At 42.5% G+C, this 23,525-nt stretch overlaps 1 protein-coding gene across 1 annotated transcript in view; it reads right to left on the reverse strand.

Annotated features, from left to right (window-relative positions):
• BCAR3 (BCAR3 adaptor protein, NSP family member) overlaps nt 1-4,657 on the reverse strand; it is a 208,721-nt gene extending 204,064 nt beyond the window's left edge. The window contains exon 1 of the mRNA XM_042997925.1: nt 4,462-4,657. The gene's annotated coding sequence lies outside the window, so the exon portion shown is untranslated. The remainder of the gene's footprint in view (nt 1-4,461) is intronic.
• Nucleotides 4,658-23,525: the final 18,868 nt, after the last annotated feature.

The following is a 23,525-nucleotide window of genomic DNA, read 5'->3' on the forward strand; positions in this document are numbered from 1 at the left end:
AAAGGGCTTGAATTGCTCCAAGAAGGAACTGGCATGGCCATTAGGGAAAAAACAAACAAACAAACAAACAAACAAACATTAAAAACAAAACCAGAAAAAATTTAAAACCAAAAGAATCCTACAACCTATAAGGGGGTGTTTCAGCATTTCAGTCTCTGGGAGGTGTTGTTTTACTCTCTAAGTATAAACAGCTACTGGAGCGACTGGGTGGCTCAGTCAGTTAAGTGTCTGACTTCGGCTCAGGTCATGATCTCTCAGTTTGTGAGTTCAAGCCCTGCATTGGGCTCTGTGCTGACAGCTCAGAGCCTGGAACCTGCTTCAGATTCTTTCTCCCTCTTGCTCTGCCCCTCCCCTGCTTGCACTCTGGTGCATGTACTCTCTCTCTCTCAAAAATAAACAAACATTAAAAAAATTTTTTTTAATTTTGAAAAATGGTAAGAAACATGAAACTCCGTGAGACAACTTGGCTCATGATATCATGGAGCTTCCAGGGAAAGCCATCTGCTTTAACTGCTGGGACCCAAGAGTTCTGTTTCCTTAAGATCCTGCCTCATTACCTACAAAACTGGGACCGGTTATATGACTTCTCCAGGTCCTTATTTATTTTCCCAAGGGAACAGTTGAGTGGAGCAGGCATTGTGGGTGGATTTGGAATAGGTAAAATACTCTGAAGCTGCTAAGGAAGAAAAATTAGAATCAGATACTAGGAAATCTGCTCTGCTTTCTAACTTGCATGGTGTTGTGGCCTAGATGAAAATATCACAGATCTTCAGAGCTATTGAGACCTGCAGATGTTCAAATCCATGGTGTGAAGGACCTTCTGTGTTATTGGGGTGAATGCCTCACCCAGCATCAGAATGCTTCCAACCATACTCCTGAGACGGTGCTGGGACCAGGGAACTCTCTAGGTCACCAGGAATCCATTCCTTCTCTGTCAAGGCATCCAACATAGCATGCCATGGTGCTCGCCAAAGCTGCTTCTTAGATTGCACTGTATCTATCTCCCTCCTACCAGAGGCTAATTCTGCCTTCTGTAAAGGCTGGAATAAATCAGATCCCACTCGCCCATGGCAGCACTTCACAGGAAGGTGAGTTATTATGCCCCCAGATGCTCTCTTCTGCAGGCATTCAACCTTATCTCCACAGCCCTCACCATCCTTGTCTCTCTTCTCTGAATGCACTTGTTCCCCTACGCTTCCACTGATTGTACAAATATTTAAGGAGTGTCTACCAGAAAGACAGTACATGTTGTGTGTGGACAGACAAAGCACAATCCCTGCCTTGAGCGGCCCCCTGGCTTGGAATGGGGTGGGGGGCGTCAAGCAGCTGCAGTATGGTGTGGGAAGTGCTATGACAGGGCTCTGGAAGCTCAGAGGATGGAGAAGCTGGCAGGCAGAAGGGCACACACGTGTGTGTGTGCATACGTATATGCATGCACACGTGTGTGTGTGTGTGTGTGTGTGTGTGTGTGTGTGTGTTAGAAACTGCATTCTAGAGGAAAGAGACAGAAGGGCAAGTTCTGGGAACAGCTGTGGTTTGGAACTGTTAGAGTCAGGGTTGTGGGTCAGTGAAGGGCCAGAGGTAGGCTTGCGAGGTCAACTGGGGCCAGATCATGAAGGACTTTGCATGAGACTATTCTGAGGGCAATAGGGAGCTACCGAAGGCTTATAAGCAGGAGACTGACACAATCACATTTAGATTTTGAGAATAATTACTCTGATTGCAAGTTGGAGAGAGGACTGGAGGCAGACGTGACAGGAGGCAGGAGATGCCATAGCCATTTCAGAGCAGACCCAAGCAGGACTCTAACCTCCCTTATTCTGAAAGCTGAACTTTTTTTTTTTTTCAATTTTTATTGAAATTTATTTTGAGATAGAGAGTGTGAGGGGCAGAGAGAGAGAGAGAGAGAGAGAGAGAGAATCCCAAGCAGGCTCTGCATTGTCAGTGCGGAACCTGATGCAAGCCTTGAACCCATGAACAGTGAGATCATGGCCTAAGCTAAGGTGGGACGCTTAACATGACTTGAGTCACCCAGGGGCCACTGAAAGATGATGAGTTTCTATCAATGCTGCTTGTGATTATGAACTAGCCAGTGTCCACAGCTCACTCTTGTTTCACATGCACGGGCCACTGAACCTTTTCTGTAGGGACAGCAATGCCAGCTCTTTCCCAGCATCCATCTCTACAACCAATCATTTCAAATTTAATCTTGTCAATTTCAGTTCCTCCTTTCAGGCTATTGAAACTGTGCACATCTTGATTCAACCCCTGCATCTTTACTTAAGGGGAATTACTGAAGGATTTGCCCAAGGACAGGAGGTTAATCGGTGGTGGAAGCAACCCCAGAAACCTGAACCCAGGTTTTCTGACTCCTACACCAGGCAGCCTGTTACTCTGCCTCTCTAGGAAATCGATCTGTTTAGAGGAACTGGAATCAAGATTTACTTGGAAGAACAAGTCTTAGTTTACAGACCCCAAAGGCAGGAAGGGAGGACCCCTTACCCCTTTCTAGTATTTCCTCCTGCTGACTGAAAGGATCCCTGAGTTTGAATCTAAGATCAACAGGGATGGCGTTACATGTCCTCAGGCAGCTGAAGGTCACAGTTGTTCAAAGCCAATCACGGAGGCACTTGACAATGTCAGAAGGCTGAGAGAATTTCATAGGGTGAAAAAAAACCTTACAAGCTAATGAATGCTTAACAAAAGCTCCTCTATGGAACTGAACTAGTTCAGGACGTAAAAGCTGTTCAGGGAGACTGGACAGGTGATGGGAAATGGGACACCCTGTGGGTGGGGGCGGGAGAGAGAAAAGGGGAGGGGGGCTGCAAACAGAAAGCTTCTCTGGCTGAATGCCCAGAGAATCAGGGTCTTTCTCAGCTGGGATCTAATCCACTTGGCCTCTGGACAGGATTTTTTGGGTGACTGGTTTTCCCCCGGGCCCTGCTCACTAGTGTCTGACCCTCGGTGCGCGGAATCAGCAGTGGATTACATGCAGAACCCGGTGCTCAGATTTACCAGCGTATCAGTCCACCCCCACACTGCACACCATACCTTCATTAGCTCTTTTCCTCTTTTCTTATTTTTCTTAGATGTCAATGCCTTCTTTCTTTCCTTTTTTTCTTTAAAAAAAAAAAAAACAAAACAGCCCTCATAGTACATCTCCTCTGGTGAACTCATGGGAAGCCCACCCCTTCCGAAGACCCAACCCCTTTCCCATAAGCCATCCTCTCACACGTCACTTGAATCCTGACCTCAGGTTCCATGAGCGCAATGCTTTTTCTGTTCTTAAGCCAAATGCCATTATGGAAACATTAGACCTGTTGGCTGAGCAAGAATTTTATGGATCCCTTCAAAATAAGCATATGTTTGTCTTTTAATAACTGTCAGTTCGCCCAATTTCATAAAGGGAGCTGAAAGCAATAAGGAGCAGGAGCAATTCCAAAATATACTCTTCAGGTAGGACTGTGCGGACAACCTTTACCTACTTTTCAAACACCAGGCACCATAAGCATTTTTTTTAAAGAGGAGAAACAAATTAAATCATATGCATTTTGCTGCGGGCCCCAAGCTGGAATAGAAGCCCCACACAGCCTGCAGGAGTCCTTGCCCTCTCCCAAAGCCTTTCCCTGCAGTCTAACAAAACTCTCCTCGTTGAAGCAGGAGCCTGAACTTATCCAGTTTAGGAGATCAGGTGGCAAGAGCTTCACTAAAGCCATCGACTGGAGAATACTTGTTTCAATAGCTTTTTCTATAGCTTTCTGTCTGGTTTCTCACACATCTTCAATGACACCTAAAAACCTTTGTTGAAGCGAAATGTGTTTGTCTGTGCCTGGGTGACTCAAATTGCTTCTCTTCCTTGCCAGGAAATTCCGATTTCTGGCAAGAAATGCCCACATAAAGTCCCACATGGCAGAAAAGAAAAGCCTAACTGACACAGAGACTTCCAGAGCATTAAACACTGACTGCTTAAAAAAAGAGAGAGAGAGAGAAATAAAGAAAGAAAAGAAAGAAAAAACTAAAATAAAAGCTTACTCTGCTTACCTACTCAGTGTGCCACTTTTTTTTTAATTTTTAAAAAATGTTTATTTATTTTTGAGAAACTGACAGAAACAGAGCATGAGCGGAGGAGGAGCAGAGAGAGAGGGAGACACAGAATCAGAAGCAGGCTCCAGGCTCTGAGCTGTCAGCACAGAGACCGATGTGGGGCTTGAACCACAAACCATGAGAAAATGACCTGAGCCAAAGCTCAATCGACTGAGCCACCCGGGCACCACAGTGTGCCACTTTCAGAGACAGAGAGATACTAGGCACTGAGCCGCCCTTGGCCATCAGGGCACCAGTCCGCATGATCATTTTTGTGTCTCACTTTCAACATACTACCAACTGAACCATTGCTACCTCCTGGCAAATCTGAGTTTAACATCCCTCAGCCCCAGTGTCCTTTAAAGCCAGCGGACTTACCTAATGATTGGATGCTGATGCTTCACCTCTCCCGGGCTGGGGCATCATACACAAGGGGATCCAGGGGTGTATCCGCCACCCTCATCTGGGAAGCTGTCTGCTTTCACCTGCAGAGCTGCCTCAGGGTCCAGGCATGACCCCCACTGCCCAGCCTCTAGCTGCCCAGCAGCAGGAGAATCACCAGGTGAGTGGTCAGGTACAGGAGGTTTGCTATATGATTGCTTCATGCCGCAGACCACTTCCTGTCCTGAGTTGGAAGAATGAAGGAGGGTTTTTTTTAGGAAACACAGATTTTTCAACAAAATTCCTTTTCGATGTGTGTACAAGAAGGTGCATTGCAATGTTATCTGTAAGAGGAAATAACTGAGAAAAACTGCTTGCCAAGTGGTGACTGAAATAAATTATGGTACAATAGTTCCCTCTTGCCCTTATAAGCCAGGCGTATGTTCCAAGACCCCCAGTGGATACCTGAAACTACCTATACATACATACTCTAATAAAGTTTAATTTATAAATTAGGCACAGTAAGAGATTAGCAACAATGATAATAATAAAACAATTATGACAATATACTGTAATACAGTTATGTGACAGGCACCTGGCTGGCTCAGTCAGTAGAGCATGTGACTCTTGATCTCGGTGTTATGAGTTCAAGCCCCATGTTGGACATAGAGCTTACTTTAAAAAAAAAAGTTATGTGAAGTGGTTTGTCTCTCTCAAAATACCTTATTGTCCATACTTACTATTCTTCTGGTGATGATGTGAGATGATAAAATGCCTATCTAATGAGATGAAGTGAGGTGAATGATGTAGGCCTTGTGATATAGTGTTACACTACCATATGTCAGAAGGATTGTCTGCTTCCACATGGCAGCTGACTTCAGATAACCGAAACCACACAAAGCAAAACCTTGGATAAGAGGACCTACTGTATTTCCATAACGTGGAATTAAAGAGAAGAAAATCTATATTTGCTGCTGTGAAAAAGGTTTCAAAGATATACTGCTGGGTGAGGGGAAGAGGGCAAGTTGCAGATAGTATTTGTGATAAGGTCCAAGTTGTGTTTGTTTTTGTATACGCTGAGAAAAATGTCTAGAGTGATTCACAAGAAATTTGGAACTTTGGAGGCTCTGGGAAGAACTGGGAAGGAGAAATAATCTTACTTTTTTGGCACTTATTGGATTTTCTTTTTTACCCTCTTTATGTACATGGTATTTTTACAATTAAAAGAGGTTTTTTTTTTAATTCCTTTCTTGCCTAATGAAAAATATTTTTTTCAGCTAGCCAGGAGCTTCCAACAAACAAAATTTGCCCATTAACAATCAAGCTGCAGTGGATGACTTTGTAAAGAGAAACTCAATATCCCACAAAAGTAAATTAAATAGTGGACAATAGCCAAACTACGGATAGAGCCCAACTGTCCGTTGACTGATGAGTGGATAAAAAAGATGTTGTATATATGTGCGTGTGTATGTACACACACATACACACACACACACACACAGTGGAATATTATTCAGCCATAAAAAGATGAAATCTTGCCATCTGCAAAGATGTGGATAGAGCTAGAGTGTATTATGCCAAGCGAAATAAGTTAGTCAGAAGATAAATATCATATGATTTCACTCATATGTGGAATTGAAGAAACAAAACATGAACTTAGGGGAAGGGGAAGAGAGAGAGAGAGAGAGAGAGGGAAGCCATAAGAGACTCTTAGCTATAGAGAACAAACTGAAGGTTGCTGGATGGGCTAAATGGGGGATGGGCACTAAGGAGGGCACTTGTGATGAGCACAAGTGTTATATGTGATGAATCACTAAATTCTACTCCTGAAATCAATTTTACCATATATGTTAACTAACTACAATTTAAATAAAAACTTTGGGGGAAAAATATTGAACAGTAGAACTCAGGGAGTCCAGGGGAGGGAAAATAGATTTCTGATAAATAGTTTTCAGAAAATAGATTCTGATAATGCCCCAAGTTGAGAAACACTGAATGAACATACTGCATTTTTATTTTTATAATCTTATATGCCAGAAAATTTAAGCATATAAGGTAGAGAAAACACTACAATGAACCCTCATGTACCCAAACCTAAGCTTCATTAAATAACATAGCTAATCTGTTTCATACCTAAACCATCCCTTACAGTCTTTCCACCTTCCAAACATCATGTCATCTTATCTGAGGGTATGTATTCTGTTAAGAACCCTCTCTTTTTTAAACATTACCATCATACTATTAAAATAGATTTTAAGAAATTATCCATAATGCCTTTATACCATTAAATATCTACTAGTATTCAAATTTCCAAACAAAATCTATATATTGTATTTGGTTGCTATGCCCATTACGGCCACTTTAATTTATAAGTTTCTCTCCCTCTGTTTTTCCCTTGCAATCTATTTGTTGAAGAAACCAAGTCATTTGTCCTATAGAATTTCCCACATTCCGGACTTTGCTGATTATATGCCTGTGGTGTTTCTGAGTGTGCTCTTCTGTCCTTCTGTTTCTTGTAAATTGGTAGTTAGATCTAGACTTGTCTGATTATGGTCTAGTTCTTCAGAAATAATATATAATGCCCTAAGGGCGCCTGGGTAGCTAAGTTGGTTAAGTGCCTGGCTCTTGGTTTCGGCTCAGGTCATGATCTCACAGTTCATGGGATCAAGCTCCATGTTGGGCTCTGTGCTGACAGTGTGGAACCTGCTTGGGATTCTCTCTCCCTCTCTCTCTCTGCCCCTCCCCCGCTTGTACTCTTGGTCTCACTCCCTCTCAAAATGAATAAATATACATTCAAAAATTTTAAAAAATATATATAATGTCTTGTGTCTTTGGATTGTGGCCCCCTAAAAGATATGTTGGAGTCCTAACCTCCATGCCTGTGGATATAATCGGTTAAAATGAGGCCCACCCTAATCCAGCCTTTATAAAAGGAGGAACACTTATTTAAAAAAATTTTTTTTTAATGTTTATTTATTTTTGAGAGATGTTTAATGTTTAATGTTTATTTATTTTGAGACAGACAGACAGGGCATGAGCAGGGGAGGGGCAGAGAGAGACACAGAATCCAAAGTAGGTTCCAGGCTCTGAGCTGTCAGCACAGAGCCGGACGTGGGGATTGAACCCATAAACCGTGAGATCATGACCTGAGCCAAAGTCGGGCACTCAACCGACTGAGCCACCCAGGCACCCCTAAGAGGAGGAACATTTAAACACAGACTCAAGAAGATGGCTTTGTGACCACAGAGGCAGAAATTAGAGTATTGCATCTATAAGTCAAGGAATGCCAAAGATTGCTGGAAAATAACAAAAGCTAAAAAAGGAAAGGAAGGATCCTCTCCTAGAGTTTCAGAGGGAACATGGTCCTGCCAACACCTAGATTTCGGACTTCTCCAGAACTGGGAACCAGTAAATTTTTGTTTTAAGCCACCAGTTTGTGGTACTTTGTTATGGCCACCCTAGGAAACGAATATTCTCATCATTGTCTAGAACCATTACTTCTTTAAAGGCTTTGAGGATGATGATATTCCCTCTAGACCTTCCTATAAAAAGAAACATCTCCTCTCCTACTATTTGGTTACCCTGAAGTTTACTTTACATGGAAAGGTATATTCTTTCTCTTTACTCACCTGTCTTCAGAACAATAAGTTGGTTCTCGAGCATCATACAAAGGTGACAATGGCAATATTTTTTCTATCATTACGAACTTGTGAATTTTCAACATGATTCATGTGTTTTAATCTTTTTTAGTTTTTCTTACTCATGTTTAAATGGTCCCATTTGTGTCACTGAAAGCCTTGATAGGTTGACTTCTGAGTCCTTTTGACATAATCCCAGAAATTTGGGGTACATGGGATGCTGTAGGCTCATCATATATATTCCTGCTTCGGACCAGAACCACTCATTTCCCCAAGGAGCCCTGGGTCCATTTAGTGAGAAATGCTATTTGAATACTGTGAGCTGGCACTAGGGGCATGCATTGCATTTGATTGTTGTTTCTGGGACTTTTTAATGGACAGAGCTAGGAAATAGGTTTCTCAAAATAAGAAAAGTCTATCATAAGTTCATACCAATACTTTTTATTCAAATTTAAGATTATAAAATGTTTACTAAATTTTTAATATATTTTTCCATTGAAGTATAATTAATATACAGTATTATATTAGTTTCAGATATATAATATAGTGATTCAACAATTCTATATATTACTCAGTGCTTGTCACAATAAATGTACTCTTAATCCCCTTTATCTATTTAATCCATCCCCCTACCCACCTCCCTTCTCTGTATTTAAGAGTCTGTTCTTTTGTCTCTTTTTTGTTTTGTTTCTTAAATTCCACATAAGAGTGAAATCATATGGTATTTGTCTCTGTTTGACTTATTTTACTTAGTGTTATACTTTCTAGGTCCATCCATATTCTTTATATATAAAGAAGAAAGATCTCATTATTATGGCTGAATAATATTCTATTGTATATATACCATATCTTCTTCATTCATTCATCTATAGATGGACAGTTGGGTTGCTTCCATACCTTGACCATTGTAAATAATGCTTCAATAAGCATGGGGGTGCATATATCTTTTCGAATCAGTAATTTTGTTCTCTTTAGGTAAATACCCAGCATTGGCATTACTGGATATTATGGTATTCCTAATTTTTTGAGCAATCTCCATACTGTTTTCCACAGTGGCTGCACCAATTTGCATTCCCACCAACAGTGCAGAAAGGGTTCCTTTTTCTGCACATCCTCGCCAACACTTGCTATATCTTGCCTTTTTGATTCTAGTCATTCTAGGAGGTGTGAGGTGGTATCTCATTGTAGTTTGGATTTGCATTTCCCAGATGATTAGTGATGTTGAGCACGTTTTCATGTGCCTGTTGACCATCTGTACGTCTTCTTTGAAAAAATGACTGTTCAGGTCCTCTGCCTATTTTTAATCAGGTTATCTGGGTTTTGTTTTTGTTTTGGGGGTTGAATTATTTTAGTTCTTTATAGTTTGGGGGCATTAACCCCTTATCAGATATATCATTTGCAAATACCTTCCCCATTCACTAAGCTCCCTTGTTTTGTTAATGGTTTCCTTCACTGTACAAATGGTTTTTATTTTGTAGTCCCCGTAGTTTATTTTTGCTTTTGTTTCTCTTGCCTAGGGAGACATAATTAGAAAAATGTTGCTACAGCCTGTGTCAAAGAAATTACTGTTTATGTTTTCTTCTAGGAGTTTTATGGTTTAAGGTCTCACATTTAGGTCTTTGATCCATTTTAAGTTTATTTTTGTGTATGGTGTAAGAAAGTGGTCCAGTTTCATTCTTCTGCATGTAGCTATACAATTTTCCCAAAGCCATTTGTTGCAAAGATTGTCTTTTCCCTAGTGTATGCTCTTGTCTCTTTGTCATACATTAATTGACCATATAATTGTGGGTTTATTTCTGAGCTCTCTGTTCTGTTCCATTGATCTGTGTGTCTAATTTTGTGCCAGTACCATACTGTTTTGATTACTGTTGCTTTGTCATATATCTTGAAAACTGGGATTATACCTCCAGCTTTGTTCTTCTTTCTAAAGATTGCTTTAGCTATTTGGAGTCTTTTATAGTTCCATACAAATTTTAAGATGAATTGTGCTAACTCTGTGACAAATACTGTTGGTATTTTGATAGGGATCGCATTATATCTGTATATAGCACGGGGTAGTATGAATATTTTAACAATAATGATTCTCCCAAGCCATGAACATGAAATAGAATATTTTCCCATTTGTTTGTATCATCTTCTATTTCTTTCATCAATGTTTTATAGTTTTCAGAGTACAGGTCTTTCACCTCGTTGGTTAAGTTTATTTCTAGAAGGTTTTCTGTAGATTGAATTTTTGTCATAGGAAAGTTTCAGGGAAAAAGTAATGTTACTGTTACAAGGGGACCCATAAATTACCCATGATTATGAGCTTATTTATCTTAGCCTCAATTAAACCATGAAACAAAACCATGGAGTCACCAGAACCATTGAGAGGCTGGATTCTCTTGGATTCTGGGACCTCTCACCTCCAGGAGCTAGGTCCCTTAGTAACCCTCACCCTCACCGCACACCCAGATCTGGACTCAAGCTTATGACGTTTGGTCAAAAATGACCCAGCCTTTCCATTTCGAGGCCTTTCACTGTTTTCCTCAAGCAGCCCCCTCAGGTGGCCTGTAGGGGGGGGAAAGTTCCAGTAAGTCAGCCTGACTGGTGTGAAGCAGCCTATACCAAGTGGAGTGGGTTTCTTGGTGATGAAGAGCTGGGTGGCTGGGGACAGAGCAGCTGCCTCTAGGAGCTGTGGTTCATTCATATGTCTGTTGAACACCCAGCGTGTCCTGGGCACTGCACAGCTACTATTTAGGACAAGATAAAACATGCAGTTAATAGTTACTGTGGGGCAGGCATTTGGCTAAGCATTTTAGCTATGTGGCCTCATCCTAAAGTCACCCTAGATACTACTACTCTCTTTGCAATAAGGAAACTGATCCTCAAATGGGCTAATTAGCTTGCTCAGGATCATACAACTAGTAGTGTTGGAACTATGATTCCAACCTGGTTGTTTTTGGCCATAGCTTTAGCATTATCCACTTCTCCCATGTCCTGCCAAGCTTCTAGCCACCTGGCACTTCTGGTTCCTCCAGCAGGCCCCATTCCTCAAGTCTCGGGAACTTTCCCAAATACATTCTTTTTCCCAACCCTTCCTTGCTCAGCTAAATCCTACCCATCCCTCAGTTTATACTCAGATATCATTCCTTAAGGGAAGGCTTTCTGAAGTTGGCTCCTTCCCTATTGTCCTTATCATACTATCATATAATCACATTAATTATCAACCCTCCCACAAATTCTGGCTCTTAGGAAGAGGAAAGTGTTTGATTGTTTCAGTTATTAAAAAACCTACAGCTTTGGTATGGAGTCATGGTAGGGACCCAATTTTATGACTCTGATCTCAGGTTCTGATACCTTGGTCAACATCAAAAAAAGGAGGTTAGGAGGAAAGGCAAGAAGGGGAGAGGGAGTGGTCAAAGCAAGAAGTGGAATTTCTAGCAATCAGATTTAGTTGTATAAAACTGAGAGAGACACTGTGGGCACTGACTTTTAGGCAATTCACTTTTTTTTTCTTCTTGGAGGCATGGTGAAGAGAAATTACCCAATGGTTAACAGAAGCATTGTAGGAACAACTTCTGAGAAATGAAATCCTGCAGGGCCATGTGTACACCAGGAGGCGAGTGTGCTCTGTTCACCACTTTCATCCATCTAGTCATTCATTCATTTGTTCACAAATATTTACTAAGCTCTGCTAGTGTCAGGCACTGCTCTAGGCTCAACGGAATAGGGCAGAGAACAAAAGGAAGCCCTTGATCTCTTGGGGCTTACATTCTAGAAGGGAAGATAGTTAACTAATAAACAAATACAGAAAGTGTCAGGGGACATAAGTGGAATTAAGAAAAAGAAATCATTCCCTTGGTTGCCTTTTGTTGATTATTTCCTTTGCTGTGCAGAAGCTTTTTATCTTGATGAGGTCCCAATAGTTCATTTTTGTTTTTATTTCCCTTGCCCCCAGAGACATGTCAAGTAAGACGTTGCTGTGGCTGAGGTCAAAGAGGTTGCTGCCTGTACTCTCCTCTAGGATTTTGATGGTTTCCTGTCTCACATTTAGGTCTTTCATCCATTTTGAATTTATTTTTGTGTATGGTGTAAGAAAGTGGTCCAGCTTCATTCTTCTGCATGTTGCTGTCCAGTTCTCCCAACACCATTTGCTGAAGAGACTCTCTTTTTTTCCATTGGATACTCTTTCCTGCTTTGTCAAAGACTAGTTGGCCATATATTTGTGGGTCCAATTCTGGGTTCTCTATTCTATTCCATTGGTTTATGTGTCTGTTTTTGTGCCAATACCATACTGTCCTGATGATTACAGCTTTGTAATACAGCTTAAAGTCCAGAATTGTGATGCCTGCAGCTTTGGTTTTCTTTTTTAACATTATTTTGGCTATTCAGGGTCTTTTCTGGTTCCATACAAATTTTAGGATTGTTTGTTCTAGCTCTGTGAAGAATGCTGGTGTCATTTTGATAGGGGTTGCATTGAATATGTAGATTTCTTTGGGTAGTATAGACATTTTAACAATATTTGTTCTTCTGATCTATGAGCATGGGATGTTTTACCGTTTCTATGTGTCTTCTTCAATTTCTTCCATAAGCTTTCTATAGTTTTCAGCGTACAGATCCTTTACCTCTTTGGTTAGGTTTATTCCTAGAGATCTTAAAGTTTTTGGTGCCACTGCAAAAGAGACTCTTAGATACAGAGAACAAACTGAGGGCTGTTGGAGGGGAGGTGGGTGGGGGAATGGGTTAAATGGATGATGGGCATTAAGGAGGGCACTTATTGGGATGAGCACTGGGTGACATATGTTAGGAATGAATCACTGGGTTCTACTCCTGAAGTTAAGACTACATTGTACATTAACTAACTTGAATTTAAATTTAAATAAATAAATAAATAGTTAAAAAAGAAGAAGAAAAAGAAATCAGGGTAAGATGATTGCAAGTAACAAGAAGGGCTATTTGGGTGCAGGGCTCAGAGAAGGCCCCTCTTTGAGAGGAACCTGGGTGAAGAGCGGGGTGCTGCACAGATACCCGGGGAAGGGTGTCCCAGGGTTGTATTAGTCATACCAACAGAATGTCATTCGAAACCTGAGCCTCCTCCTTCAGCCCTTTTAAGTAACTGCTTAGTATTGAATTCATCCAGGAAATGAGGACAAACTTACCAATGTCTGTACATGCACTTTGCTAAAGCATTTTCCACCAAGGCAATGGCTTATGGCAGCTGTGCTATCCATCTCCCAGCCTGCAGTGTCACCAGGCTTCTCCTGCAGGCTCCTCTCCCTCCTCCCCTGGCCCCAGGACAGGAACCACCCTACCCCAGCATCTCATTCAGAATTTGGGGCCAACTCATCCTGGGGTGACTCAGGTTCCTGCCACCCTCAGCCTCCACCCTAAAGGCAAACCCCGCAGGGCAATGCCTTCTCTGCTCTCAATCTCACATTGTTTTCACCATCCTTTCCACTAATATCACACCCCTACTGCTCCTGAACTCCCTCCAGCCCTTTGCTGTAGGTCCCCTGTGGCCCACACCCTGGACCTCCACCTTTCCCCCCAGTGCTCTCTGATCCTCTGTGAGAGCCCCTCCCAGCCTCCCTTTACTACCTTCTCCAGGGCAGTCTGCTCATTGTCCCACATCCAGGGGACCCCAAACGGACCAGCTGTCCTAACTCTCCTGGTGCTTTGCAACATCCACTGATTCTGAAACCTCTTTTCCTCTCTGCTTTTCCTCACCGATGCCCCTATCAAATCCTGGGTCTCCCATAATAGTTATTGAGGAATTGGCTCATAGTGTTCCTCCCACTCCAGCACTTACAACCACCTTGGGGAATCTGGCTGAAGAGTCTCTTAAAACCCTGGCCTCACAATTTCTTGGCTTCTTCAAATGCAGTGACCTTCATCTGTTCCCTACTTGGCCACCCACAGCAATCAAGCTGTCCAAAGCACAGAGACCACAAAAGAAAATAAAGATAGACCAACAGGAAGCAAAGAGAAAGCAAAACCAAAATGGTGGGAGCCAGGATTTTCTCTAGAAACGGTGAGGACGCTCAGAATTCCCTTTTGAGGGTGGACTTGACATGCTCTATGGATGATTTCACTTGGTTTAAAAATGTACATGGTTTGGTCAGAAATGAGAGCATTCTGGCTAATAAAACTTTTTTTGTTTAAAGAAAATGAGTCATGCATACATTATTCAACATACAAACAAGAATAAATTATACTGAAACCGCAATGAATATCACTTAACCCTTATCTGCTGAGTAATGCCATCCCTCACATTTACATAGTGCTTTTGCACATTTTATTTCATTTTATCTGAAAACAGTCCTGTCCTGGCTCCCCCGTATGATCCTTCAGTGACTCAGACTCGTTCAGGAATCTGGATATCAGTGCATTGTATCAACTGAGGCACTTCCTATAGGAAGGGAAAGGCTGCCAGCATGCACTGGGCTGTGGAGTGGAGGAGACAGCCCAGTGCTGCAGGGCCCAGCTGACTAAAGCTTTTGCCCCTAGTCTGATGGGTCTGTGCCAGGGGTCAGCAAACTCTCTGCAAAGAGGCAGAAACTAAGACAATGCAAAGGAAATAGCATGGCTATGTCCCAGTAAAACTTTCTTTACGGACACTGAAATTTGAATTTCAGTTAATTTTCACACATCATGAAATATTACTTTTATTTTGATTTTTTCAACTATTTACAAACGTGAAAAACATTCTTAGTTAATGGGCCATTACAGAAACAGCTAGTGAGCTGGATTTGGCCCATGGGCCCCAGTTTGCTGACCCCTGTCCTGTGCCGATATACCTCTAAGGAACTTGACAGCTGGCATTCTGTTCACAGACTAATAGTGAGAACAACAGCTGCCATTTTGAACACTTTATTCATGCCAAATACTACGGAAATATTTTACATATTATCATGCAAGTTATTATGGTATCCCCACTTCACAGATGATAAAAACAGGGCTCCCAGAGAAAAATCTGCCTGAGATCATGCCACCAGTAAGGTTAGAGGGTTCCTCACCTGTCTATAGAGACTGCTCTTAACTAATATGCTGTAGTGTCCCTCACACCAGCTCTCCGCCATATACATTTCTGGGTCTCAAGTCCCCTTGCTCTACCTACTTATCCTCCTATATCATCCTGTTGTTTGGCTGTTTTGATTCTTGCTTTCACCTTCTCTTTATTCCCCACTTTAAGACTTATCTTCTCTCTGGCCTGGCGACCATTCAGGCTGGATACCTAGACACTTATCTCTTTAACTTTATCCAAATCTATGGGTTTGGGTCATGGAAACTTGAGCCTGGATAAGCTGGAAGCATGCTGCCTTTCATGAGGCAGATTGGAGCTGTTGGAGCCAAAGGTGAGTTTCACCCAAAGCCCTTACAAGATGTGCCAAGTATCAAAGCCGGAAAACCCAGACCAATGTGAAGTCTAAAGGTGGGGGACCCAAGAGGGAGGGGCACCAAAGGCCAGGACCTGGGTGGAGCCAGAAGGGAAGGGAAGGGAAGCAAAGTTAAGTCCTCCTTGGTTTCCCTGGATGGAGCCAAGCTCCAAGGCTCTCCATTGTGGTCAGTTTTGAAGGGCAGTGGGCAGGCAGGCCTGGCTTGAAGGTACATACATGGTCAGAATAGGTAGGCTCATCTTGGGGCTCTCTTCCTGTGAGCAGCAATATTCCTGAGCACTACTCAGCATCTTTAGCTCCAGTCCATGTTATGGACCCTAAAGGCAAGTATTCCAAATGAGTCCAGATGAAACTATCCACATACTGTAGAAAACTGGAGCCCAACCTGGCCAGACTGATATCTAAAGGGCACTTCGGAAGTGCTGACATTGTAGGGCACTGTGGTTCCCAAGAAGTCAGTTCATTTTGAGGCCAGTCCACAGATGGCAGAGTCCAGTCCTGGGTGGAGAGGAGTAGAGAGGTCATGGAAAGAGTCCAATCTCAGCAGAGAAAGTGGAGTCCATAATACCCCCAAATCACAAACCAGAAGAGCTATTATAAGACTGATTAATTTAACTACAGAAAACGTAAGAACATCTACTGAACAAAAAGAAATAAGACAAGCCATGAAATGGGGCAAGATATTTGCAACACCTACAACTGACAAAAGATTAGCGTCCAGAATATATGAAGAACTCCTATAAATCAATTCTATAAAAAATGAGCAAGGGGTGCCTGAATGGCTCAGTCAGCTGAGCGTCTGACTCGTGGTTTCAGCTTGGGTCATGGGTTCCAGCCTTGTGTTGGGCTCTGTGCTACCAGCGCGGGGCCTACTTGGGATTTTCTCTCTCCCTCTCTCTGTCCCTCCCCTGCTCATACTCTCTCAAAATAAACAAATAAGCTTTAAAAAAAAATAGTTTGGAAAGCCATTTTTAAAAAGATAGGCAAAATATACAAACATGCATTTCAGAGGAAAGAAAACATGAATTAGCAAAAGCTAAGACGAATGGCAATATCAAAGGGTGTGGAGCATTCCACTCTGGCAAAGTGTAAACTGGTTCAATCACTTGGGAAAACTGTTTAGTATCATATAGTAAAGCTGAAACTACAGATACGATACCCCATCACCTGGGACTTCCACTCTTATATATATATACCTTACGCTAGGGTTTCTCAGCTTCAGCATGGCTGGCATCTTGGACCAGATGGTTCTGTGTTGTGGGGACTGTCCCATGCGTTGCAGGATATTTGGCAGCAGCCTGACCTCTACCCATCAGATGCCAGTAGCAATGCTCCCTACCTAGTTGTGGAAATCAAAAACGTCTGGGACATCTGCTGACTGTCCCTGACTTGACATTTCTAAAAATCACCCCTGTTTGAGAACCACTCCTCTAGGCTCTTGTGCACCAGCAGAGTTCTACAAGAATGTTCACAGCAACACTGCACAACACAGCAAAAAGCATAAACACATGAGCAAAAAAAAAAAAAAAAAGACTGTAAAACATAAATATCCAGCAAGTGAATGGACATCTAAATTATAAATAATTGCAAGGAAAGATCACACAGTTCTAAAAATGAATGAACTTCTCCTAAGAATCAAAATTACTCTTATAAACATTGGGGAAATAAAGTTTTAGAAGAACAGATTTAGTATAATTGTTTCTACAAAGTTTAAAACATAGGGGTGCCTGGGTGGCTCAGTAGGTTATGCATCTGACTTTGGCTCAGGTCATGATCTCATGGTTTGTGAGTTTAAGCCCCGTATCAGGCTCTGTGCTGACAGCTCAGAGCCTGGAGCTTGCTTTGTATTCTATGTGTGTCTCTCTCTCTGTTCCTCCCCTACTTGCTCTCTCTCTCTCTCAAAATAAATGAAGATTTAAAAAATAATAAAATAAAACATGTGAAGTTAAATGGTTTATTATCTAGGAGCACCTACATAGATGGTGTGGTAGACTGTACTTCCCAAACATGGCTGCAACAGTATCTCTGGTTTCATATGCTCTTCCAGAACCTTGTCACTCTTCACTCAAGGTGGAGTCAGTGTCCCTTCCCCCTTGAACTCAGGTAGGACTTTGTGACCACTTCAACTAACAGACACTATGAGACTTCTGAGGTTAGGTCATAAAAGGTGATAGAACTTCTGCCTGGTTTTCTCTCCTGGGATGCTCACCCTTGAAACTCAGCCACCATGTTGTGAGGAAGCCTGGGCCACATGGAAAGGGCCACGTGGATTTAAGCAAGACTCTAGGCCTCACCCCAGCTCCAGCAGCCAGCTGAGGAATCACTTTGGAAGTAGATCCAAGAGCCCTCAGTTGAGCTGCCCCAGCTGATGGTGTGAAGCAGAGATTAGTTTTACCTATAGAATCCTGCCCAAATTACAGATTTGTGAGGAAAAAAAAAAAAAAGAAGAAGAAGAAGAAGATCATTCCTGTTTTAGGCCACTAAGCTTTGGGGTAAGCAGCCAACAGCCATCTAGAATAGATGGTAAAAACTATAATGAACAACATGGGTTGAAAACATAAAACTTGGGACCAGAGTTACTAATGGGAGAGGATGGGGAATGTGATTGAGCAGGTGCATGTGGGGAAATGCCTGCCACAGAACGTTCTAGCCTGCTGGCTGAGCCTACCCTCATAGATGAGTGAAGCCACACACCTCTCCTACTCCTAAGCACCTGCTGTGTGGAGGGTGAGCAGTCCTGTGTGGCATTCAAGAGCTAAAGAAAAAAGTTCAGCCCACAAGGGGAAGAAAGTGCCTCGATTCCATGGTGTGGACACAGCTGGCCCCACCAGTCTGATGCCGTCTTCATGCAGGCCCGAGCTTTTCTGAAGGGCTAGACAGAGACTGTGCAGTGAAGGCTCTCCTTAGGCAATGCTCTTCTGGCGGTTTAATCAACACTTACAGTTATCTGCTGACATTCTGGAAACAAAAGCAAGAACCCTTGAAAGGACAACAGTGAACACTCTGTGTCTGAGCCACCAGGAATATTCAGAACTGATCCTCAACAGTAGCATGAACACTGGACACTTATCTTCCAGAGAGAAGGTCTTTGTGTGCAGACCTGGCTCTTGGCAAGATTGTGGTGGTGGAAAACTGACACTGATACTCCCTGTATGAGCTTCCCTTACTCCTATTGAGAATTCCATGTCCTGTGGATCCAGTGTTTTTCAGGCAGTGAAGATGGCAAACGCAAGGTCTCAAGAGGAATTCTGCTCAATCGTGGGGATTCCCAGGAGGGCCGGTCTGGGAGGCGTAAGGCTGGAACTCAGCAGCGGGATCATTCTGGAAGCTGAGGCATATCACTCATTCCTGCTCTCTAAATGAGTAGAGACCTGGGGCGCCTGGGTGGCTCAGTTAAGCGTCCGACTTTGGCTCAGGTCATGATCTCACAGTGCGTGGGTTTGAGCCCCGCATCGGGCTCTGTGCTGACAGCTCGGAGCCTGGAGCCTGCTTCAGAGTCTGTGTTTCCTTCTCTCTCTGCCCCTCCCCAACTTTCACTCTGTTTCTCTCTCTCTCAAAAATAAAACATTACCAAAAAAATTTAAATGAGCAGAAAGCTGAAGATGCCCTTCAAACAAGTAATGGTGACCTAACAGTGTCCACCAAAGAGAGAGCAGATTTAAAAAGAAAGAAACCCCAAAAGGTAGCTTTTTATAGAAAGTGCTTTGAAAATTTAAAAAAAAAATCACTATTATTTGCTATTTTTCTATGATAGAATCTGGGTCTATTTTTTCTAAAGCAGAAAAGCCTCAAAGTCAAATGCTTCTGAGACATAAAATGTAATGAGTAAAGGGTAATAGAGAGTGGTGGGGACTGTAGCAAAGAGACTAAGGACAAGCCTTTACTAAGGGGGCCACCACTACTCCCCTTCTGTCTGTTGCTGAGATGAGGAAAGCTTGCCCTGGAATGTACTCAATCTCCTGGTTGTAAAGAGAAGCCAGAAGTTCAGACACTCACATAAAAATTCACAATTTCCAAAATAAGATGCCAGCTAAAACAAACATGCATATGAGTAGCATTTGGATGTGTGAAGAGGTAAATAACTACCTCACGGGGTTGTGGAGAGGATGAGTGAGATAGAATTGAACCAACAATCTTTACTAAACAGGCATCAGAAAAACCTAGAAACATAACAAAAATAATCAGCGTCTATTCACTGTATTTTCCAAAGACAGCCGCACTGGTACCTTCCATCCCACAGGCTATTTTTATTATGTAATCTTGACATTCCTTCAAGTGGTGGGGCTCCTTTTCCTCTCCTGAACCTGAGAAGGACGTTATGACTTCCTGAAGCAACAGTATGGTGGAAGTGATACTATGGGACTTTTGAAGCTGGGTCACAAAAATGCCATGCATTTCTGCCTTGCTCTCGGAAGATGGTCACTCTGTCACCCTGCCTCCATGTTAGGAGGGAGCCCAAGCAGCCTGTGGAGGCCAATGTTGAGTAGAACCAGAGCACCCAGTTCACACATCCAGCTGGGCTCCTCACCAAGGCCAGCTCCAACTCGCCAGCAATATGAGCAAACCATCTCGAAAGTAGGTCCTCCAGCTCTAATTTAAGCAGCCCCAGCTGAAACCATGTCAAGCAGAGACAAACCAGCCCTGCTGAAGCATGCCCAAATTGCAGATTCATAGGCAAAATAAATCAATGTTGTTGTTTTAAGTCATTAAAATTTGGGTGTTTTTTTTTACACAGCAATAGATAACTGGAACAGGTTCAAACAACAAACTATTAGCCAGAGACACTCCCGGAAGAGTAAAGGAAGAGATCCAAGGTCAATTCAGGATCTTCTATGGCAGAGAAGCAAAATTTTGTGGGTTAAAAGGAAAAGGTGTTTTTCTTCCAGATTTCCAAGGCTGAGGCAGAACCCAATGAGACAAGTAGTGGAGGGGAATGGACACACTGAGCCCTAATTCAACCTAACAATCAGACTGAAGAAGGCACTGTAACCCTTCCACATCTGAGTGTACAGTCCAAATACTTTTCAAGTTTGAAGAGCATTTCTATTTATCATCTGGACAAGTGTTCCCCAGAACAGGTTCTCATACTACCCTCCCTCTATATCCAACTTTCTTAGAAGGGGGTCTGGGAAACTGCATTTTTTAAACCACCCACTAGAGGATTATCTGTGCCAATTTACATCCACCCATCTCTCACGTAACACTTTCAGACATTTTCTTGGGGTTATTATTAGGATAATGCTTATGGCTTAACATTTAGACAGCCCATGGCTCTGTCAGGGGAAGAGCAGGTGGGTCATTTTTTTTTAAATGTTTCTTTATTTTTGAGAGACAGAGAGAGACAGAGCATGAGCAGGGGAGGGACAGAGAGAGAGGGAGACACAGAATCTGAAGCAAGTCCAGGCTCTGAGCGGTCAGCACAGAGCCCAATGCAGGGCTTGAACCCATGAACCGTGAGATCACAACCTGAGCTGAAGTCAGACACTTAACTGACTGAGCCACCCAGGGGCCCCAGCTGTGTTGTTTCTCAGCCAGCAGAAGCCCTACCTCCTCAGTGACTGGGTATGATGGGCTTGGCATTAGGCTTCAAGAGGTGCAGGGAAGGGAGCATCCAAGACAGATGGTGGGTGAAAACTTAAAAATCAAATAAAGTCAGAGACAGTTGTGCAGACCAGAGCCTCAGTCCCCCATCACCCCATTCTTTGGGCATTCACCACCTTTTCCCTTCACCAAGTCACTTGCTCAGTCCCAACGAGGACCCCAGCTGCACCTGCCTTCTCTTCAGTAGTAGAAATAGGCTACAAGAACTTAAGCTAAAAGTTAAAAAGTATGTGATTTTAGTAAAAGTGACAACTGAAAATGTCATTAAATATTTTCTCTTGAAGCAGAAGGAAATGCTTGCCAGCCAATGAAGATATAGAATCTAACACGTAAAAGCCTACTATGCGCAGGGCACTTTGCTAGGTACTCATTGCTGGGGAAGGCAACTGGACCATCTGTATCAGACAAAAGCCACAAAAGGTTACATGCAAGTTGCAAAAATATACCTACAGGTATATGATGGTATCTTTATCAGGTAATCTGGAAGCTGAAACACCAAGCTAATCACTGTGGTTGTAACTTGGGGTTGGATGGGGTGGGGTTGGAGTGGGAGGCAGTGTGAGATTGTGAGGAAATTTCATTCCTTTCTTTTTTTTTTTTTTTTTATGAGAATGAGAAAGGGAGCTCATGCGCAGGGCTTGATGCAGGGCCCAACGCGGGGCTCAATCTCAAGTTGTAAGATCAAACCCGATGTGGGGCTCCATCTCAGGACTATGAGATCATGACCTGAGCCGATATCACCAGTTGGCATAACTGAGCCACCCAGGTGCCCCTGGAAATTTCACTTTCTAAAATAAATTTCTCTGGGGCGCCTGATTGGCTCAGTCAACAGAACATACAACTCTTGATCTCAGGGTTGTGAGTTTGAGCCCCACATTGGGTGTAGAGATTACTTAAAAATAATATCTTAAAAAAAATTTTTTTAATGAATTTCTCTGAAATGTTTCTCTTCTGTTTTTATATTTTGGTGATGGCAGTGTATTAAGAAACTGTAATAAGAAATATAATAAAAACTGTAAGGATTATTTTAAAATACAATATTAGTACTTTAAAACTATCTTTGTGGGGGTAATATTTGTACACAAAAATGCACCTATTTTAAGCATACACTTTTGTTTGGTGAGTTTTGATAAAAATACACACACCTACAAACACCACCTCAGTCAGGATATGGAATGTTTACATCACCCCAACAAGATTTCTATCCCTTCTACCCCAGACAACCATTAATCTGCTTTCCTCACTAGAGATTATTTTTGTCTACTCTAGATTTCATAGAAGTTAGAAGAAAATGTAATGTTCTTTCCTGTATCTAGCTTCTTTTACTCAGCATGTTTTCTTTTTTTTTTTTAATTTTTTTTATGTTTATTTGTTTTTGAGAGAGAGAGAGAGAGAGAGAAAGAGAGAGAGAGAGAGAGAGAGAGAGAGAGAGAGAGAGAGAACATAAGCAGGGGAAGGGCAGAGAGAGAGTGAGACAGAATCTGAAGCAGACTCCAGGCTCTGAGCTATCAGCACAGAGCCTGATGCAGGGCTCGAACCCACAAACCGTGAGATCATGATCTGAGCTGAAGTCGGACACATAACCAACTGAGCCACCCAGGTACCACTCTTGCTTTCTTTTTTTTTTAATTGATTTATTTTGTGTGTAAGAGAGAAAGGGAGCACAAGTGGGGGAGGGGCAGAAAGAGAGAGAGGGAGAGAGAGAATCCCAAGCAGGCTCCATGCTGTTACCAAGAGGCCAATGAGGGGCATGAACTCACAAACTGTGAGATCATGACCTGAGCTGAAATCAAGAGTTAGATGCCTAACTGACTAAGCCACCTAGATGCCCCTCACTCAGCATGTTTCTATGATTCATTCATATTGTTATGGACTGGTCATCTGTTCCCTCTTATTTATGAATAGTGTTCTATTGTATAAATACATAGCAGTTTATTCATTCCTCAGATGATGGACATTTGGATTACTTCTAGTTTTGAGCCATTTTGTATAGCATCAAATTGTTAAGAATATTTACGGACAGGTCTTTGTATGGGAATATGCTTTCATTTCTCTGACATATATGCCTCAGAGTGGAATTGCTAGGCTCTAAAGTAAATGTATGTTTAATTTGATTTTTTAAAAAATAGGTGTTTGGGATGCTCAGTTGGCTAAGTGTCCAACTTTGGCTCAGGTCATGATTTCATGGCTCGTGAGTTGGAGCCCCACGTCAGGCTCTGCACTGACAGCTCAGAGCCTGGAGCCTGCTTTGGATTCTGTGTCTCCCTCTCTCTCTGCCCCTCCCCTGCTTGCGCTCTGTCTCTCTGTGTCTCAAAAATAAATAGACATTAACAACAAAATAGGTGCTTGCATTTTGAAGCAGCAATTCTCCCATCCAAGTACTAACCAGGCCCGACCCTGCTTAGCTTCCGAGATCAGACGAGATCGGGCGCATTCAGGGTGG

Source organism: Panthera tigris, chromosome C1 (assembly GCF_018350195.1).
Source record: "Panthera tigris isolate Pti1 chromosome C1, P.tigris_Pti1_mat1.1, whole genome shotgun sequence".
Classification (NCBI taxonomy): domain Eukaryota; kingdom Metazoa; phylum Chordata; class Mammalia; order Carnivora; family Felidae; genus Panthera; species Panthera tigris.